This window comes from Pseudorca crassidens, chromosome 8, assembly GCF_039906515.1.
Source record: "Pseudorca crassidens isolate mPseCra1 chromosome 8, mPseCra1.hap1, whole genome shotgun sequence".
NCBI classification, from domain to species: domain Eukaryota; kingdom Metazoa; phylum Chordata; class Mammalia; order Artiodactyla; family Delphinidae; genus Pseudorca; species Pseudorca crassidens.
This window is the reverse complement of record NC_090303.1, coordinates 55,929,665-55,950,553: the sequence shown is the minus strand read 5'-3', so window position 1 is coordinate 55,950,553 and position 20,889 is coordinate 55,929,665. Positions and strand designations below refer to the sequence as shown.

At 40.1% G+C, this 20,889-nt stretch overlaps 1 long non-coding RNA gene across 1 annotated transcript in view; it reads right to left on the bottom strand.

The window, feature by feature from the left end:
* Window positions 1-20,208, bottom strand: part of LOC137228597 (uncharacterized) — a 97,531-nt gene extending 77,323 nt beyond the window's left edge. Inside the window, exon 1 of the long non-coding RNA XR_010945314.1 lies at window positions 20,099-20,208. This is a non-coding gene — a long non-coding RNA (uncharacterized lncRNA). The remainder of the gene's footprint in view (window positions 1-20,098) is intronic.
* Between the last annotated feature and the right edge of the window lie 681 nt (window positions 20,209-20,889).

The window sequence follows — 20,889 nt, the reverse complement described above, 5'->3', positions numbered from 1 at the left end:
TTGCATATATGTTAGATATATTATTTAGTTTGTATTATATTTTTAAAGAATATATGTGCTAATTCAAAAGTGTACTTTAAATCTAACTTCCTCTAAATCAAGATAATCTAATACATCTGTTAGCTCCAAGGCTCTCCCCAAGGCAGATTCCAGTATTAGAAGTATGAGAAAGGATTCACGTGAAGAATTTACTATACAAAGGGCCCTTGAAACTGAAACTATGCCATAATCGGAACCGCTGTACCGTATTAATAACATGATCTTACACATATGTACATACTAGCTTCCATGGGATGATTCCCCAGGAACACTGCTTACTTTGACTTCAATGTAGTTTAACTCACCAATGAGCTTTCTTAACAGTCAAGATTATTTAGTGAGGTCCTTACCATATCCCAGTTAAAACAGATGTTAGCCTACTAAAATTACTAAAACCTGTACCACACATGAGTATTTCTGAGCTCTGTATCCAGAATTAGAATTGCTGAGCCAAAGGAAATGTAAGTTTTCAACTTGATTAGGTTTTGTCAAACTGCTCTCTGAAGTGTTTTTACCAATTTAAACTATCACTGAAATGGATGAAAGTTGCTATTTCCTCACATCTTGAAAACAGTTTGTCACTCTGACAAGCATGAAATATTTGCTTATTTTATTTGCCTTTCCAGATTTTCAGTAACTATATTTTTATATGCTTACTATCTATACACTGTGTGCATGTATGTGCACATGAACACACACACACAGTCACTTCTCATTATTTTTGGTAGTTACAACAAAGACACTGCAAACACTGAATTATCAAATATCGAACCATTCATTCTTACCAAGGAAAACACAGGGTTAGGTTCCTGTGAGCCTCTGGTCACACCATTTTCATCACCAATCAATACATAATTTTTCATTGTATATGTTTCTGTTTAAAGATACGTTATTTAATATATTGTTGATTCATTAACATTGAACTGGCAGCCAACAACATTATATCTCATGCCTGAGATATCAAAAGGACCATCACAGCCTTCGTGCACTTAGGAACACTTAGGAACACTAGACAGGACTTCAGACTGTGCTTGGAACCATTTTAAAAATGAAATCATGAATGAAAAGCACAAAAAATGCAAAAAACATGGCATTAAGTAGATATAAAGGGATACTTTCTGACAGTACGAGAACTGAAACAAGAAGGCAAAGCATCACCTTGTTGGACTTCAGCTGGAAACATGTGCCTTGGGCCATTCAAATTTTTTGTTGCTCTGCATCTGTCCTTGAATGACCATGAAAGTACTGTGAGTATTGATTTGGGGGCTTACAAAGAAATTTTAGCAAGTAGGCAAACTTACAAATATTAAATCATGAATAATGATATAAATCCTATAACTATAAATTTGATCAACTGCCAACTTTGCTATGCTGCTGTATTTTCTTAATTTGTATAAAAAATTTAATTTTTTTTACAAAAGGATGCTGGGACTTCCCTGGTGGCACAGTGGTTAAGAATCGCCTGCCAGTGCAGGGGACACGAGTTCATTCCCTGATCCAGGAAGATCCCACATGCTGCGGAGCAGCTAAGCCCGTGCGCTCTACTACTGAGCCTTCGCTTTAGAGCCTGTGCACCACAACTGCTGAAGCCTGGTTGCTCTAGCGCCTGCATGCCGCAACTACTGAGCCCATGTGCTGCAACTACTGAAGCCCACATGCCTAGAGCCTGTGCTCCGCAACAAGAGAAGCCACTGCAATGAGAAGCCCACACACCACAATGAAGAGTAGCCCCCGCTCACCGCAACTAGAGAAAGTCCGTGCACAGCAATGAAGACCCAATGCTGCCAAAAACAATAATTAAAAAAAATTTTAAAATAAAAAAGGATGCTGGATTTTTACTGGGATTGCACTGAAGGATTGATTTAGGGATAATCGACACCTTAACAATATTGAATCCTCTGACCTATGAACAGAGTATCTCTCCTATTGGGTTCTACTTTAATCTCACTCAGCAGTATTTTCTAGTTTTCATTATACATATCTTAAAGTATCTTTTGAAAGATTTATCTCTATGTGGTAGTTTTTGATGTTACTGTAAATGGGATTATTTTTTAATTTGAATTTCGTATTGTTCATTGGTAGTATATAAACATAGAATTAACTTTTGTATATTGATCTTGTGTCTTGCAACTCAATAAACTCACTTATCAGTTCTAGTAGCTTTTTTCGTAGATTCCACTGCATCCACTAAATCAATAGTCATGTCTGTGAACAAGGACATATTTACTTGTTCCTTTCCAATATAGATGACATTTACTTCTTTTTCTTACCTTGTTGCACTGGCTAGAACCTCCAAAATACAATAGTGAATAGAAGTGGTAAGAACAGACAGACATAATTGCATTGGTCCTGATCATTAGAGGGAAGCGTTCAGTCTTTCACCACAAAGTATGATATTGGCTGTATGTTTCTTGTTTGTTTCTATCAAATCTGACTCTTTCTTTAGAGAGATTAAGTTTAATCCATTAACAATGACTGTGATCACTGATATATTTGGATTAATTTCTCCTCTTTTGTGCTGTGTCTTCTGTGTATCATCTTCCTCTCCCTTTTTTTTTTTTTTTTTTTTGCTTTTTTTGTCCTTTCATTTCTTCTCTTAGGTTGATAAAGTTATCTTTGTTCCCCTTTTCCTTCTCTAATGGTTTGGAAGCTACAGATTGCATTTCTCTTATTTTGGTAATTACTTTTAACATAAATATTAAACTACATATTCTCTAACAAAGTCTAAAGTAACCCAGTATCCTCATCCTGAGGATGAGGCAATGATTTTGTGTGCATCAACCATTATATTTCATCCCTTTCATCCTCCTTGCATTTACCATGTAAATTTTTATTCCCAACTTGCTTTTAAACAAAATGTTATCTTAAATTAATTTGATATACCAATATATTTTTATCTACTTCTTTGCTCATTACTGTTTCTTGCATCCCATTTCTTTATTCTGGGTTTCTCATTTTTCTTAGTGAAGTACATCCTGTAGTAGTTCTCTCATCAGAATTTGTGATGGGATGCATTTTGGGGAAAAAATGTGGGGCCTTTCAATCCATCTTCTATTTCAATTAGCATTTCTCTAATATTTTTTCTCTCTTCATTTCTCTGTTCGTCTTTCTAAGTAAATTCTTCAGTACTATTTTCAAATTCAGTAATTCTCTTTGATTGGTACCAATCTAGAGTTTATTCAATTTATTCCATTTTTACTCTCAATTATTATATTTTTTTATTTCTAGGTGTTTTCAATTAGCTTTATTTTATCTATTTGCCCTTGATCCATTGATGCCAGTTTTTATTTCACAAAACTTTTATGTTTGTTATTCCTTCCTTTATCTCTGAATAACTTACACATATTTATTTTAAAGTTATTTTGGGGATTGTTCAATTATTTTTATTTTTTCAATAATTAATTCTCCTGATTCTTGATTCATTGAGTAGCTTTCTTAGAGCTGGTTTTATGTACTTACTTTGTTATTTTCATTTATAGGGTAGCATTTTCTCATTCTCTCTTCATTCACTCCCTTATTTCTTGTGGTTTTGCTGTGGCTGCACCAGGCTCCTGGGACTTCTACTTGAGAACAGGTCTTATGTCAGCAGCTGAGGGCTTTCACTTTGGAGTGATATTGCAGATTTAGCCATTGAATCAGCAGCTGTCCTGGCATAGATTCTGTCTCCATTGCCTTCTCTGTTTCCTCTAGACACTACAGCTGCATAGCTTTACTTGAATTATTCTTTTAAACAAACAAACAAAAATCTTCCTTTAAATTGTCAGTGTTAAATTAAATATATAGAAGCTGTAGCCCAGTCATTCTCCTTTCATGGGTTCTCACCCTTTCATGGGTGAGAACCACCCTTGCCCCTGGTATTACTCAGTGATACTGAATGCCATCCATTTGCACATGGGATGCTCTTGGTCTTGTCTACACAATGGAAACCCAAATTCAGGCTGACTCTAGGCATTTCTGGATTTAGAATCCAGCAGGCTTATCACTTCAGCCCCATTTATGGCTGGATGTTTCCATTTTGATTTTTGTCTACAGAGATATTTAGCTTGTTTTGGAGCATGCAATGTGTCTGAGGTGTGTGTGTGTGTGTGCATGTGCGTGTGTGTGTGCTTAAATGTATCATCATTGTGAAGCAGTTTAAAACATGAACTCATACCACATCTTGAAAAGGAGTGTAGAGCAGTGTTTCTCAGTCTTTTACAGGCTCTGCTCTGTGTTGATATTTATAAAAACATTTTGTATACTGCTTGTGTACATAAAACTTTTTACACTATTTGAAATTTCAAAACACAATAAGTAAACCTTCATGACTGCCTTGACAGGGACGTTGAATTCTTCCCATAGATTTTTTTTTAACATCTTTATTGGAGTATAATTGCTTTACAATGGTGTGTTAGTTTCTGCTTTATAACAAAGTGAATCAGACGTACATATACATATATCCCCATATCCCCTCCCTCTAATCACATATGCTGTCACCACTACTCCATCTCACTTCCTATTTCTACCACTCTCCCAGTTTAAAATCAATGCCCTGAAAGGAAATATGCAGGTCTAATAAGATCAGCTTCAGAATACTTAGAGAACAGAAATGTTAATAAGCAGGGAGACTGTGTGACTAGTGGCAGACAGGGTTGCCTGGAAAAATTAATTTAATTTGCATATACAGAGGAAGTGCCTTTCTCCCAGAAACCAGAGGAGGCAGCTGACAGACCTCCACAATCTGAACCAAGTCTCACTCACCCTGATCAGTTTGTCCTCAAATTCTAACCATGGGAATAAACACCGCTTTTGGCAAAAAAACATTTGTTTTATTTCACAAACAACTTCATGACAATATCCATAGAAATCAAAATAAAAGAACATCAAAATCCCAGTAGGCAAATAGATAAAGAATAAGAACAGGCTGTTCTCATAGAGGAAATACAAATTCACCAAACATACACACACGTGTTACCCTTTATATTAATCTAAGAAATAAAAATAATGTACTATTTTATATCTAGGAACATTTTTAAAAGAAATAACTCTCAAGTTTAAGGTTACTATTAAACTGGTATGTTCGTACTTCCTGCTACGTTGGAAACTGACACAATTCTTTGGAAAAGCAATATGTATTGAGAGCTATAAAAATGGGTATTTTCTTTTAGCCAGTAATCCAACTCCTATGAATTTATCTTAAGGAAGCATCGAAAGAAAAACACCTATATCCATGATGATGGTCACGCGGTATTATTTACAGTACTATAACTAGATGTTCAAGAGGACAAAACAGGCAGTGAGCTGCCCCAATATTTTTGAACAGCTTTATTGAGGAATAAATGATGTACAATAAAGTGTACATAAAGTGTACAAGTTAATAAGTTTTGATATATGTATACATCCATGAAACCACCACCACAGTCAAGATAATGAACATGTTCACCCCGCAATGTTTTTAAATGAGAAGAAGGCATTTAGGGCCAGATGCTAAATGATGCTACCCCAGCCATCACCCCCTTACCCCAGGCTTTAGCCGACCACCCAGGGAGGGGAATGGGAAGGGGCCATTGGGAGTCACTGTCCATAGTGTCCCCCCATTTGCCAAGAATTGGGACTCCAGAGAATAACTCACAGAGATTGAAGATGCCTGTATGCAAGAGGAGACTGCCACCTACCCACCGCCTGGGAACATGCTGCAGCAGCTCACACAACAGTGAGAAGGGATCGGCGGATAATGCGCTTGTAAAAGATGACCTCCTACCCCACAGTCTCCTGTGGCCCCTGCAGGGTGTGGAAGAGAAAATGACTCCATGTGAAGGAGCTGAGGGATAGGGAGAGGCAGGAACTGTGGTGCCCAGTGGCCAAGTGAGGGGATGCCCTACTGAGACAGGAGGTTGTGAGCCAATGGCATGGCTTGAAAGGGATGCCACTGTTCCTTTCTAAGAGGGTGACAGAGGGACCAGAGTGAAGAACATACACTCAGAAAAATCACGTGACACACAGAAACCATGTCAGCAGAGCCCCAGCAGCCAATCAAAGTACCCAGTACAAAGATCAGGGCTGCTGCCCCTCACCGGCAGGTCAGAGTACAACTTACCCCCTCTTTCCAAGACCCTCCTCCTCACCCAACACCCCTGGCAGGAAAGAAGGAGTGAAGAAACAAAACATATCTCCTCCAGACCACAGATTCTGAAGGTCACGATCTAGCCAGAGAGGGAAGGGAGAAGAGATGAGAGTGCGTTTCAACTGAACAAGACAGAATTTTTTAATAATGAGAAATGACTCTAAAGCTGTGGGATCCTCCCAAGATGTTACTGAAGGACAGGAAAGGGAAGTGGTGATTGGAAGAGAACGAGCAAGCTTTAAATCCTGTACCTCACTGAATATAGAGAATTCACTATACCTGATACAATCATAAAACTAAGAGGACAGAAAAAGTATACTATGTTAACTCAATATATTATACAACCAACAAATGTATAAGTATGAAGAACTATGTAGAAAAATGCAATTTGTTTATATACTATTATCCCAAGTAATAATGACAATAATTAAAAACAGAACAAAACATATTTATATAAAACAAGTATATGCACAAAATCTTGAAGGGAATAAGAAAATGATTATTCTGTTAATATGGTACGATTATAGTTTTTAAATTAGTGTTTTTACATTTCTTTTATGATAGGAAAAAGTGAGGAAATAAATCACCCACCATCCTGCCTTACTAGTTCAGAAAAGTCTATTCATTTTCCATGTTCTTTTCTCTTTGATGATTTGATAAACAGTTTTGAGCACTTACCTGCCAAATGTGAGACTATGCCAGACGCTGTGGGCACAGCTCAGAGCAGGGCTGGCGGGCTCACCGCCCTCACCTGAGTGCAGCTGCAAGGATGCCAGGTGCTGAGGGCTGTGCTAGGTAAGGACAGCTGCATGGAGCCCAGGAGGACAGCTAGGGGCCCCCCACGACTTTCAAGAGTAAGTGGTAAGTATGCTAAGACAGAAGGAATGCGTGGAACATGGCCAGAGGAAGCGCTTGAGGGAAGAAGGCAAGGAACAGAGCATATAAAATGGCCCCAGAGATGTGGCAGAAGTTCTCTAGAAAAACAGAGCGGAGTTTGAGAGGGCTGGAGCTGCAGGTGAGCAGTGACACAGAAAGGGAAGCAGGGTCAGGCCTCATACATTTTGGTGAGAAGTGTGGATTTTTAAGATAAAAGGACACGTAGATATACACACATTCATAATGCTTAGATAGTTGAATTTCTTAATTTCTATGAAATTCTTGATTCCTTATTTCTATGAAATAGGATACATGTAACTTTCTAGTCTTCTATAGTACTTTCAATTCTCCATGTTTAGATTCTTGGAGTTTGCACCATTCTGGAACACAAAGCAAGCATTTGGAAGATGCAGGCTTTTATTGGGAGGCCTCTTGGCAGGCTTTGGGCCCACGTGTTCCATCCACAGCATTCTGTTCTCTCGGCACCTCCATGAGGGCTGACCTTCCTTGGGGTTATTCTCAGAGGTCACAGGCATAATGTCCCCGCACACTGAAGGCTGGCACACAAACCTGGAGTGTTTTTTGCCATTAATTCAGTCACTGGTTTCAGCTGATCTCCATCTACCTAGAGAGACTATTCAGGGCCAACTGGAGGGCTGGGTTTCTATAAGTTTCTCACACAAGAGAAAGTTGAAATAAAAGGTATGAAGAGAATTTTGTTGTCGACAGGTGAGTGTTTCAAGTGTGGGCCTCGCAATGAACTATTCACTTATGGTTTATGAGGCAATGATGAGACAGCTTGAAAGAAGCACATCTCTAAGGCATGACAGTTCAGTCCCAAAGCCCATTAACCAAGGGTCAGCTCATTAAACACATCTGCAGAAATGGAACAGAGCAGGCCTCTGTGTAATCCTGTGCATCAGAGTGATGGCTACAGTATTCTATTTAATCCAGCACGAGTACAAACTGGAAACCTAAAAGAGTTCACTCTCCACAGCCACTGGCTTCAAAGTATCTTCTTGTCTCCACTAAATAGCTCAAGGAGACAGAACCTGGAGGACATGTTTTCAGTGAAATTTTTCCTTCAATTTTGCTTAAATTTGAATATACTTTTTGTAGGAAAAATGAAGTTATTAAGTAATCATTTTTGCAACAATGAAAAAAGTTTCCATTTTAATTATGGTTATTTGTTATGTAGCTTAAATACAATTAGAAAGCTACTAATGGATTTAGATGATTCATCCCCTATTTCTGTTACAGTCACTTTTTTCTGTCTTTTTTTTACTTACAAAAGTGGCACGCGCTTGTGGTGAGTTATATATGTCTACTGTCTATGTGTTTATATGCATAAGTCTGTATATACACATGTGTGCCTATATACATATATGTGTGGGTATGTGTGTATATATCTACATATACACACATACCCACACATATATACTTTATAAAAGGTTATAAAATGAAACATGGAAGTCCATTCCCCCAACGTCCCATCATCAGCTCCACTCTCCAGAAGCAATCACTGAAAAATCTGTGTTTGTGTCTCTGGACAGGATGTTAGGATGGGGCGCTTCCTGCCTCAGTTTCATCTGAGGTACCAATGAAATAGACACCAGACCCACCATGAGTCTGTCTCCTCCCAGGAAATCCAGAAGGGAGGAGGGCTGACAGTTTTGGCAACCCACCTTTCCCAACACCAGATCCAGGCTCAGGGGGGTAAGAACATTTAAAGCTAGTCAGAATCCTTTAATGGTCACAAAGGATTGTTGCTTTGTTTTTTTCACTATGTTGAAACTAGTCTTGCAACTTAAAATAACGGTGGGACTACCTATAACCTAAAATGAGCAGAATAACGAGGGACCTGACAGCATTTTTATCCAGAGGCAATGAAGATGGAGACAAAAAATTAAGTTACTGGAGCCATAAACACCTCCCATGCAATTATAAATTTTCTACAGCCTTGCTACTCTCAGTGTGGTCCAAGGATCAACAGCATTGCCATCACCTGGGAGCTTGTTGGAACTGCAGAACCTGAGGTTTACCCCAGACCTACTGAATCAGATCTTCATTTTAACAATATCCCAATGATTCATAAACACCTTCAAGTGTAAGAAGTGGAATCTACAACATCTTTTTAGTGGTTAACAAGTACGCCATTGTATGACTGTGCCACAGGGCTAGAGTTTAATTATCTGACTCTAGTGTTAGGAGAGTTTATCCATCTAGATTGCCTGGAGCCATTTCCTAGAAATCCTTGTTAGAGCCAATCTCGTTGGCCTTGGATAACAGAGATAATTCTTTCTGGGTGAAGCTGTGGGAAAACCAAAGTCTGGACCTAAGGCTACACTGGAGAGGTGTCTCACAGATGGCTGTTCCCAGAATGGCTTAAAAAACTGTTTACTACCTTATGGTAACAGATGCTTTCAAACAAAGAGAACAGGAAGCTGGTGCCTTCTCTGCCTGCCATTCAGCAGGGCTGAATGCCTTCCATTAAGTTCGTCTGCAAACTTTGCTGAAGAGCCCAGCAAGCAGCAATGAAAATTACAGAGCGGTTCCCAGGCACTTTAGTGGGTAATCAGCTGAAATTGAGCCGTTTTCCATATTCTTTGCTGATAATGCAAATAGACCTTTAAAGCAAATGGCTCCAAGTTACCACACATCCTACAAGCTGAGAAGGCCCATGCAGTCCACACAGATGCTTCCACTGCACCCCAAGCCCTGCCACAGAATGACTGGTTCCCACGGCTATCAACGGCAGGCTCCACCAGGCTGCCTGTGTGTTAACAAATGGCCAGGCTGAATTAGAGGGTTACAGGCCCAGGGCCAATTATCTGGATAAATTAGCCATCAGGAAGTAAAAGCACCTCCAGGAAAAAGGCTGGAACTTTCTAAAATCTCTATGATTTTATTCACACCAGGCTCAACTTTCCCTTGAAAGGTTCTCCCTTGTGCTATCTAGGAGAAAAGGACTCTAGGTCTAAACTGGCCTTTAGATGTCCCAAGCTTATCAACCAGAGCAGAAGGAAGTTGTACGGATTATTGACTGCATGAAAGTTGTTTCATCTCAGATTTTCTTGGCTCAGAATGGGGTATCTGGGAAAAACGTCACTTTGGTCATTGCTTAGAGGCCAAGAGGAGGAGCAATGGTAAGGAAGACAGCACTAGATTCAAACGCCAACCTACCACGTCCTAGCTCTGTGACCCTGATGGTGGCTGACACTCTCTGACCCTTAACCCCTATGAAATAGAACAGCAATATTCTTACAGGTAAGATATCATACATTGTATCACCTGGAACATGATAGGTATTTAATAAATGCTCTTTTCCCGCCTTCAAAAGTGATCCAAACCTCACACTTTTCCTTCTCTCTTCACTCACACCCTAAACATCAGAGGTGAATGTGAAGGTCAATAAAGAACAATTCTAGAAACTTATCACAACTAAACTCTAAATTCTAGGTATTATTTACCAACAATAAATTTGTAGTAAATATTTATTTCTATTAAACAACTCAATTTCAGTAGCAAAAAGGGTTTTTTTCTACCCTACAGAACTCACTCTCCATTTTTATTTGTTTCTAGTAAATACTTTTGTGGCTGCAAATTTTGCATGGAATGTCACTTTAAAGTGCCACATATCCCAGCTCTTACTATGCAGTGATCTCAGTGTTATTCATTTTTTACATTTTATAAGTTTATAATTTACTTTTTACCCCCAAAATAAAAGATGTTTAAAAATTTCAAGGTAGGGCTTCCCTGGTGGCACAGTGGTTGAGAGTCCGCCTGCCGATGCAGGGAACACGGGTTCGTGCCCCGGTCTGGGAAGATCCCACATGCCGCGGAGCGGCTGGGCCCATGAGCCAAGGCCGCTGAGTCTGCGCGTCCGGAGCCTGTGCTCTGCAGCGGGAGAGGCCACAACAGTGAGAGGCCCGCGTACAGCAAAAAAAAAAAAAAAAATTTCAAGGTAGACTCTTTTCAGCTCACCCTTTCCCCATTATTTTATGTATTATTTTATCATTTTTGTTTATTTTTCAATTAAGTTATTAAATTATTTTATTTATTATTTGGCAACCTATTTTTCATTGATCTTACATATTCTTTTAAAAGCACAAATCTGATTGTCTCTCGCTTCAGTGGCTCCTCACTACCCTCAGGATGAAATCCAAGCTCCTCATGGGGCTTCCTGTGAAGCTCTCATGACATCAGCCTGTTCACTCTTCCAGAGTCCTGGCTCTCTAGTCCTGCTGCCTCTCCCCAGTCTCACCTCCATGCTGCTCCCCGCCCCCACCCTCCCACCATCTCTTCTAATCCCAACTGCACACTCTTCAGCCACACAGAATTCCATTTAGTTTTGTGAAGATGCCATGCTTGCTCCTGCTTTAGGAACTTAACATGGACTGTTTTCTCTGCGGGAAACATTTTCTCATTTCTACTCCATTGGCTGAACAGCTCCTGTTCATCCTTCAGATCTGAGGATGGATGTCAGTCTCTCCAGAAAGCTCTCAGTGAGGTTGAGGAGCCCTTGCTAGTCTCCACATAGCACCCAGGTCACCTCCCCATCACACAAAACACCCATTGTCTGTCTATTTCTTGGTTAAGAATTGTGACCAATTTAAGAGCAAAGACCGTGTCTTGTCAACAACCCTGATGTAGAGTTCCTTCTCCCTAGCCCATTCAAAGTTCTTGGTGCTCAGTGAATATGGTTGAATATTTACCTATACAACAAATGTATCCATATAACTAGGAAAAAAAGAAAATAACGGAAAGAAAAATTATACACACACACACACACACACACAATTTCAGCTGTTATGTATTAAGAACTTACTACTTTCTAGGCACTGTACTAAGTACATTACTTATGCTATTTGTTCATAACGTGATGTTACAGTGGTTATCTCCGAAGGAGATTTGAGGAGATAATTTTATTCTTTAAACTTTAAAAATTTTCCCAATTTACAAATATTCTTCATAGAAATCAGGGAAAATAGTTATTTAAAGCTGTTCTTTGCCTACAGAGGTCTTATAATATATACAAGTATAAAACACATACAGATTATGGCCATTCTCTGAAAACTGGCCTTGTGGAGAAGGAACTAAGCCAGTGGCCCCTCTTTAATTCTCTCAGAGCTTCAAACTGTGCTAAGTTCCAAAGGCACCTGTTGGCTCTGTACATGTAGCACTTATTTGTTTCTCAAACCTGTAAGTGAAATAGTGCCCACAAACACAGCTGCTGCTTCTTTGGGTACTGCTCATCCCTTACCTGTGAAGCTGGGATGAGACTCATCCTCCTGCATGCTATAGAATCGCCAATGGAAAATAATAAAACTTAAGTGAACAGCATCCAGGCCATTGGAAAATATTCCTGGGCCTGTTCACCTCTATTAAGTCTTAACCCATCCTATGACACCATATAAAAAAATCTAGCGCATTAACATTCCCAGTTTATGCTCACAATTCCCAGAACCCTCATTCTGAGCCTTCAGTTAATGCACAATTGTTTGAACAATAAAAACTGATTTTTTTAGTTCACAACAGAGCTTTGTGTGAGCAAACGTATGTGCTTTTCATTCCAACATAAATAGCCCCACTTGGTTATGAATGAAATCAGCGTTTATTGTACTAATAATTCATAAACATGAATTAAACATACGTAAAGTTAAACAAGCTTCAACCCCAATGTTTCTCTCCCTTTTCTCATCCTCTGTCTCAAAGGATATTTAGAAATAAATTCTGGATTCATAAGAACTAAGGGTGAGCAATATGTTTATATTTGTTGTAACCTATAAACATGAATAAAGACTGCTTAGACATTAAATCTTTATTCCTCTGCCTGTATATTGATTTCATATCATACTCAATACCTTCTCCTTATGGGAAGTTATGGGAAAAGTAATGCAGTATCTGGTACATTTGTTTTCTTTCATGAGAACTTCAACCATTTAGACACTAAAGGTCCCATTCCAGCTGTGATATTTATTATAACTAATCTTTGCAGTTGGTAACGATAACGTCTACCATTTATCAGATTATTTCTCTGTGCCAGGCATGCTCATCCTCATAGCAGCTCCATCAGATAGCTACAGTCCCTATTCTAAGGAAGCAAAACCAAAGTCTTAACTAGGTGCTGTACCATGTACATGGTCCAGCTACTACACAGAGAAGCCTGGGCTAGAACCCAGCCCTTTGTCTTTTAACGAAACAATGAGAGAGAGCAAAACCACAAAAATTATCCCCAACGTTATTGCATTATTTTTCATAAGGAACACAAGGAATCTACTAGACTTCTTTCTATTTCTATTTGTCTTATGCTCCAAGGCTAACTCTCTTTCAGGTAGTGTTGAGTGCTCAAGAAAAAGCTGCTTTAGGCCAAGAATCCCCACAACCCACACAAAGCAGGGTGACAGGGAACTGGAATAGCAGGAGGTCTCAGTGTGGACCCCGAGGTAGCAAATTGGAGAAATTCAAAGATCGGGAATGTGAAGTTCAGGGTTCCAGGCATAAAGGTCAAATAGAGACCACCACCACAGTCTCCCATCCCCCTAACACAAACCTCTTGAAATCACAAAGCACTGACATGTTGTCATGACAGGCTGTACTTCAGAAAAGTGCAAAGTACAAGAAATTTGTGTCCCATAAGTTTCTCTTCATGTCTTCATCAGAGATGCACTCGGCCTCCAAAGGAACAGACAGCATTAAGCCATGACCAGACACTGAGGTGTTTCTGGTACAGCATATGACTCTCTAATCAAGTGGGACTAAAAATAGCAATTAAGTCCAATAAGTTAACACCAAACACAAGTTTCTAATGCACAGATCACTCGATAATATAGACCCTGCTTTCGTATCCAAGGCTAAAGGTGGGGAAAGGAGGACTGGAATAGTACTCTTTCTTCTCAAGCCCTTGCTTTTCCACGCCTAAAGTAGAAGGAGACAGCTGCACTCCCTTCAACTCAGGGGGTGGGAAGACAAGTACAGCTGACAGTGTTCCATGTAAGTCCTTAGCACCTTAAAGGGGAGGAAATTTTTCTCACCCAAGATCATGGTAATTATCACAATCTGAGAGGGAAGAACTGCTGAATAAGGGGGCCAGGCACATGTTGCCCAAAGCAGAGACTGGGGCCAACGGGGGGGTCACCAAATAACTGGGGCCAGAAGCTGCGATGGGGTCCTATGGAGTCAATCATCTAAGAATGAAGGTTGAAGAGTCTGGGAGTCAACAGAGAATCTGGATCACTCTCAGAAGCAGGGGTTACCCTGAGACTCCTAAACACCAGCAACTAGACAGAGCAAGGAGAAGAGGCAAAAAGAGGGGGCTCATGGAATCAATGCTGGAAAGGCTCAGGAACTGTCATCATGATGAGTGACACTGACTGTGCATTTACTTCATGCCAGCCTTGGGTTAAGTGTTCTAAAAGTATCATCTTATTTAATCATTACAAACCCCATAAGGGGAAGCTCACCACAGAGCCCATCCGTTGAACCATGCTACAGCTACCTAAAAACTTCATGCCTCCCTGAGCTCAGGACGTGCCCTTCTTAAATGGTAGTTCTCAGACTCTTCTGAACAAGGGAAATGACTAATCCTAGATCCTCCTTTAGCTGTTATGGCAAATAATTTTACAGATGCCAGCACTCTGTCATGTGGGAAAATAATCAATGCCAGCTGCTAGCTAGAAAAATGCAAAATCTCCACGGAGTAGATGAAAGCCCCTACTGAATCTGACTAGACGTAAGTTCAAGAAAATCCTCTGGTCTTTAAAAACAAGGCCATATCAGGAAGCATGGGAAAGGGGGACTCGAGATCCAAGAAGAGTATTTGTTGCAACATCCTCAGAATAATCTCACCTTCCAGTTTGGGGACACATTGGAAAAGTGACATTCATTGTCATATGTTCTTAGGAATCTAATCAACTATATTACAAAGTTTTAATCAGTCAGGAATTTTTTTTCTTCACTATCTTCTCTCACTTTTCAGTATTCACCCTTTTTCTCTCTCCCCTTTTCCCTTACGATCTCCCACCATCCACAAACTTGTTCTCCAACATTCCCAAGAGTCCAAGAAAGTACCCAGGATGCTAGGTTGCATTCGAGCTCTTTCCAAATAAAACTCCTCTAAGCCACTGTCTTAGAGTAGATTTCCTAGAAGCAGAGACTGAGAGAAGGATTCCTGTAGATGTGGTTTATTGGGGGAGACCTTTACAACGGCAATGAGAGAAGCAGGATGAGGTAGAGAAAGGAGCTAAGCAAGTGTGTGATCTCAGCAGGAGTCTGGCTTCAGCCTGACCCCATGGAGAGGTCTGGAACACAAATCGCACCACAGAGCCAGTCCCCACTCGGGATAAGGGGACCAGCCTTCTGTCCCCCATGACAGTCAGTTCTTGGCTGTGTGCTAAGAGGCAGGGCACAGGAGGGCATTGGCTCCCAGGTAGGCAGGCTATATCTGGCCTGGGGCAATTCTCCCAAGGAAGGGACAGTTCTTGCTTGACTGCTTTTCATTTTCATAGTTGTTACAATTCTGTACTTTGTTCTCAGATGCGGTTTCATATTTTCTATCATCCAATTTGGGCTGTTAAAAGGGAATGAAAACTCTTGCTTCAATGGCTCAAGAACATAGCATTTCTCAGTAATCTGCCAAACTATTTACTTGGGTTATTTTTTTTTAACCTCTATTTTTAAAAATTGCATAGAGCCACCGAATCTGTCCTGACTTGAAGAATTGCAAAACACATAAAAGTCTCTTTGTAATTCCTTTTGCATTTTGTATTATGTCCGTCCCCTCATAAGATGTAATTTGTTCTGCCTCCTCTAAGTGTGACACCAAAATAAATGAGGTCTATTTCTGGAGATGGCAGAGGGATGGTAGCCATTAAATCTGAAGCTTTACCTTTCCTTATTTGCAATACGAATGAAGCCAATTATCTTCTAGCTCCTATATGGCACAGGCTTCAAGTATAGAGGATGAAGGGAGTGGGGAATATTTCAATGTTGATTACGAGTCAAGAAGGACAGGACAATGAGTTACCTAAGTCCAACAAAATATCCCAAGAAATACAGATTTATATGGCAAGAGACTTATTTGAATGTTTGGTTTAGGAAGCAAAGTTTAAATATCAAGTTAGATAGTTTTGACTTTTGAACCAATTCAGCAGGTAGCACCCAACAAAGTAGTGTGGCTCAGAATATTGGCTTTGAAGTCTGAAGGTTGTGGGATCCAATCCTAGCCTTTCCACTGTGTGATCCTGGGCAAACTACTCAATCTCTAAAACTTATTCCTTATCTGGAAAAAGGTGATAATAATACATACTTCTCAGGGTTAATTCAAGAATTAAGTGAGAAAATATATCTATGGAACCTTGCAAAATGCTATTTGTTGCTTTCGTTGCAAATAACAGTAAATCTTATCTTATATGTGAGTTTTATTAGTCAGGATTCTCCAGAAAAACAGAACCAATGGGAGATACATGCATAGATAGATAGATAGAGAGATAGATAGATAGATAGAATTTATTACGAGGAATTGGCTCATACTATTATGGAGGCTGAAAAATTCCACAATCTGCTGTCTACAGGTTGGAGATCCAGGAAAGCTGGGGGTATAATTCAGCCCAAGTCTGAAGGCCTGAGAACGAGGGGAGCCAACGGTGTAAGTTCCAGTCCAAGGGCAGGAGAAGATGAGATATCTCAGCTTAAGCAATGAGGTAACCAAAAAAGGGGGCAAATTCCTCTTTCTCCCACCCTTTGTTCTGTTCAGGCCCTTAACGAATTGGATGATGCCCACCCACACTGGGGAGGGCAATCTACTTTATTGAGTCCACTGATTCAAATGCTAATCTCATCCAGAAATACCCTCACAGACACATCTAGAAATGATGTTTAATCTGGGCACACCATGGCCAGTCAAGTAGACACATAAAATTAACCATCACATAGGTTAAGGATTAAAAGTGGAGATTTAATATTAGACTACAGAAGTGGCTCATAAAACCCAAGAAGAGGAATATAATCAGGCCTTAGTAAGAGACTAGAACCAGTGTGTTACTTCAGGTTCCAAGAAGCAGATGCCAACGTGGCATTAGTCGTATAAGAGTTTAATGGAGGAAATGGCCATAGGAGGAGTAGAGGAGGGAGCTGGAGAAGACAGGAAAGGGCCTTTGGACCATGATCCACCTCTGACGCTTGTGAAAGAGATGGGGAGGAAGCAGGGTTGGGCAGGAAGAGGCCTGGACTGCAGTGGAGCTCTGAGAACATCTTGGGCAGGCTGTCTTCAAATCAAAGTCTCCAGGTTGATGAGTCTTGTGTCTTGTAGGAATAAGCCTGCATTTCATGGTCACTGTCAGGGACCAGCCCATGGGAAGGAGGCTTTGGAGTGTGTTGGTGGATTCAGAGGGCCAACGGCTGGAGCCATTAGGCAATTTTGCTTCCCACACCAGGAGATCGGGGGAACATGTTTTCATGGCCACCACAATCATGATTCAAAGGTCTTTGGGAAGACTGAGAGCCTTCCTTCTCTCTGTAAGGGTCTTTCTGCCTTTTCTGTGTTTTGTTCTTCCTTTTTTCTCCACACTGGCTGCTTCTGCTCTTCCATGCCACACACAAAGCAGGAAACACCCCTCAGCTCCCAGGCTTCCACTGAATGGGCCCAGACAGCCAAAAAAAGGCACCTCTCCTCTGTGTTTCAATTCCCCATTTCATGGAAAGGGAAGCTAATTGGCCAAACTTGGATCATTCCCATCCCTGAAATAATCAGCTGTGTCCTGAGAGAGCAAGGCCATATTAATTATCATGAGGATGGAGGCAGGGCGGGAGGAGTAACTTCCAGGAAAGTGGGGATAGGGTGGACTAGTACTAAACAAACAACTCAGTAAAATATTCAACATACTTCTCAGCATAAACAGTGTGACATTATGGAATTGCTGACTAGCTTAAGCTCCGACTCTGAGAGCAGTCAACTGCCCTAACAGAGGATCCAGATTCTCAGGGTGGCTAGCTAAAAAGGTACCAGAAACACCACACTCTCAGGAGACTACTGTACATGCTTCAGCAATCCAAATAACAATCAATACCTGAGGCTCTGCTAATTAGAAAAATGAACATCAGAATTGATGTTTTAATTATGAACATAGTGACTTGCTAATTAGCATGATAAATGTTAGAAATGGGCTTTTATTGGTAAAAATTAAAAGTATTTAAAATATATGGATTTGTTACCTGAACAAAGGCAAAAAAAAACAAGAGGGACTATATCAAACTAAAAACCTTCTGCACAGCAAAGGAAACCATCAACAAAATGAAAAGGCAAGCTACTGAATGGGAGAAAATGTTTGCAAATCATATATGTGATAAGGGGTTAATATCCAAAATATATAAAGAACTCATACAACTCAATAGCAAAAAAAAAAAAAAAAAATTCTGATTTTAAAAATGGGGAGAGGGCTTCCCTAGTGGCGCAGTGGTTGAGAATCTGCCTGCTAAAGCACGGGACACGGGTTCAAGTCCTGCTCTGGGAGGATCCCACATGCCGCGAAGCAACTAGGCCCGTGAGCCACAATTACTGAGCCTGCGCGTCTGGAGCCTGTGCTCCGCAACAAGAGGGGCCGCGATAGTGAGAGGCCGCGCACCGCGATGAAGAGTGGCCCCCGCTTGCCACAACTAGAGAAAGCCCTCGCACAGAAACGAAGACCCAACACAGCAAAAATAAATTAATCAATTAATAAAACTCCCACCCCCAACATCTTCTTTAAAAAAAAATTTAAAAAATAAAAAATAAAAATGGGGAGGTGATCTGAATAGACATTTTTTGCAACAATATATAGATAGCCAACAGGTACATGAAAAGATGTTAAAAAACACAAATTATCAGGAAAATGCAAATTAAAACCACAGTGAGATATCACCTCACACCTGTCAGAATGGCTATCGTCAAATTACAAGTGTTCGTGAGGATGTGGAGAAAAGGGAACCCTGAACACTGCTGGTGGGAATGTAAGTTGGTGCAGCTGCTATCGAAAACAGTATATGGAGGCTCCTCAAAAAATTAAAAATAGAGCTACACCAAACAATCCAGGAATTTCACTTCTGAGTTATTTATCTGAAGAAAAGAAAAACACTCATTGCAAAAGATTTATGCAACCCCATATTCATTGCAGCACTATTTACAATAACCAAGACCTAGAAACAACTTAATTGTCTACCAGTGGATGAATGGTTAAAGAAGTTGTGGTATATATATATAGATAGATAGATAGATAATATGAAATATTAGCCATAAAAAAGAAGGAAATCTTGCTCTTTATGATAACATGGATAGACGTTGAGGGCATTATGCTAAATGAAATAAGTCAGATAGAAAATGACAAATACCACATGATATCACTTACATGTGGAATCTAAAAAAAGCAAAAAAGCCAAGCTCATAGATACAGAGAACAGACTGGTTGTTGCCAGAGGCTGGAGGTGAGCAAAATGGGTAAAGGGAGTCAAAAGGTACGAACTTCCAGTTATAAAATAAATAAGTCACAGTGATATAATGTACAGCATGGCGACTATAGTTAATAATACTGTATTGCATATTTGAAAGTGGCTAAGAGAGTAGATCTTAAAAGTTCTCCTCACAAGAAAATAAATTCTGTAACTATGTGTGGTGATGAGTGTTAACTAGACTTACTGTGGTGATCATTTCACAATATATACAATATTGGATCATTATGTTGTACACTTGAAACTAATATAATGTATGTCAGTTATACCTCAATAAGAATACTAAAAATTAAATAAGATATATGGATTAGTTGAAATGCTTTAGAGACACATACCTTTATTGCTTGAACAGGGTATAAGAATCTAGTTATGCTATCACCTACACCCTTAAAATGGTACCTGAGTTTTGATCCCTAAATGGTCTTGTGTCCAGCCATTTTGTGAGGTGCTGTGGTCTGAATGTTTGTGTCCCCCCAAAATTCACACATTGAAATCCTAATGCCTAATGTGATGGTATTAGGAATTGGGGCCTTTAAGAGGTACTTAGATCATGACTAGGATTAGTGTTCTTATAAAAGAGATAGCACAGGGCTCACTTACCCCTTCCACCACGTGAGGGCACAACAAGAAGTCAGCAGACTGCAACCTGGAAGACAGCTCTCACCAGACCTCGACCGTACTGGCACCCTGACCTCGGACTTCCAGCCTCCAGAACTGTGAAAAATAAATTTCCACTGTTTATGAGCCACCCAGTCTGTGGTCTTTTGTTATAGCAGCCTGAATGGGCTAGGACAGGAGGATTCTGGTTTTCTGAGAGATCTAGGACTTTATTGACCTACAGAACAGGAGGCTAACTATTTGGTGAGTGCTAGCTAATATATGTTTGTTTCATAAATAACTGTACATGTGGCAGGGTGTGGTCTGAGTCTCACTTCCGTATTTCATGGAAGTCATGCTGTGGGCAAGTTGCCAGCCATCACCCACCTCACACCTCTTTGACATCAACTGCAGTTATTACTCTAAAAAGAACCTTAGGATTGGAGTGTGACTAGATTGGTTCAGATCAGGCTGCAATGGTAATGAGAAGGCCTTCAAACCGCCGATTCCTCTGTGAAGTTCTCAAAGCCCTTCTGGAATTGAGCTTGGGTCCTCTGAATATAAACACATTCTCCTTGGAGAGGTCAGGTTTTTGTTTCTGTTTTCATTTTTTAAATACATGACTCATCTCCCAAGATTGTACTAGATGAGAACAGGGGAACATACCTTGGCAGCCCTCCCTGCATGCCCTGCCCATAACACATGTTCACCAAGAATTCTTGAATAAATGAATGAATGACTGAAAGAATGGGCAACGTCATTCCACCCTCCTGTGTGCAGTCTTGTCACCTCTA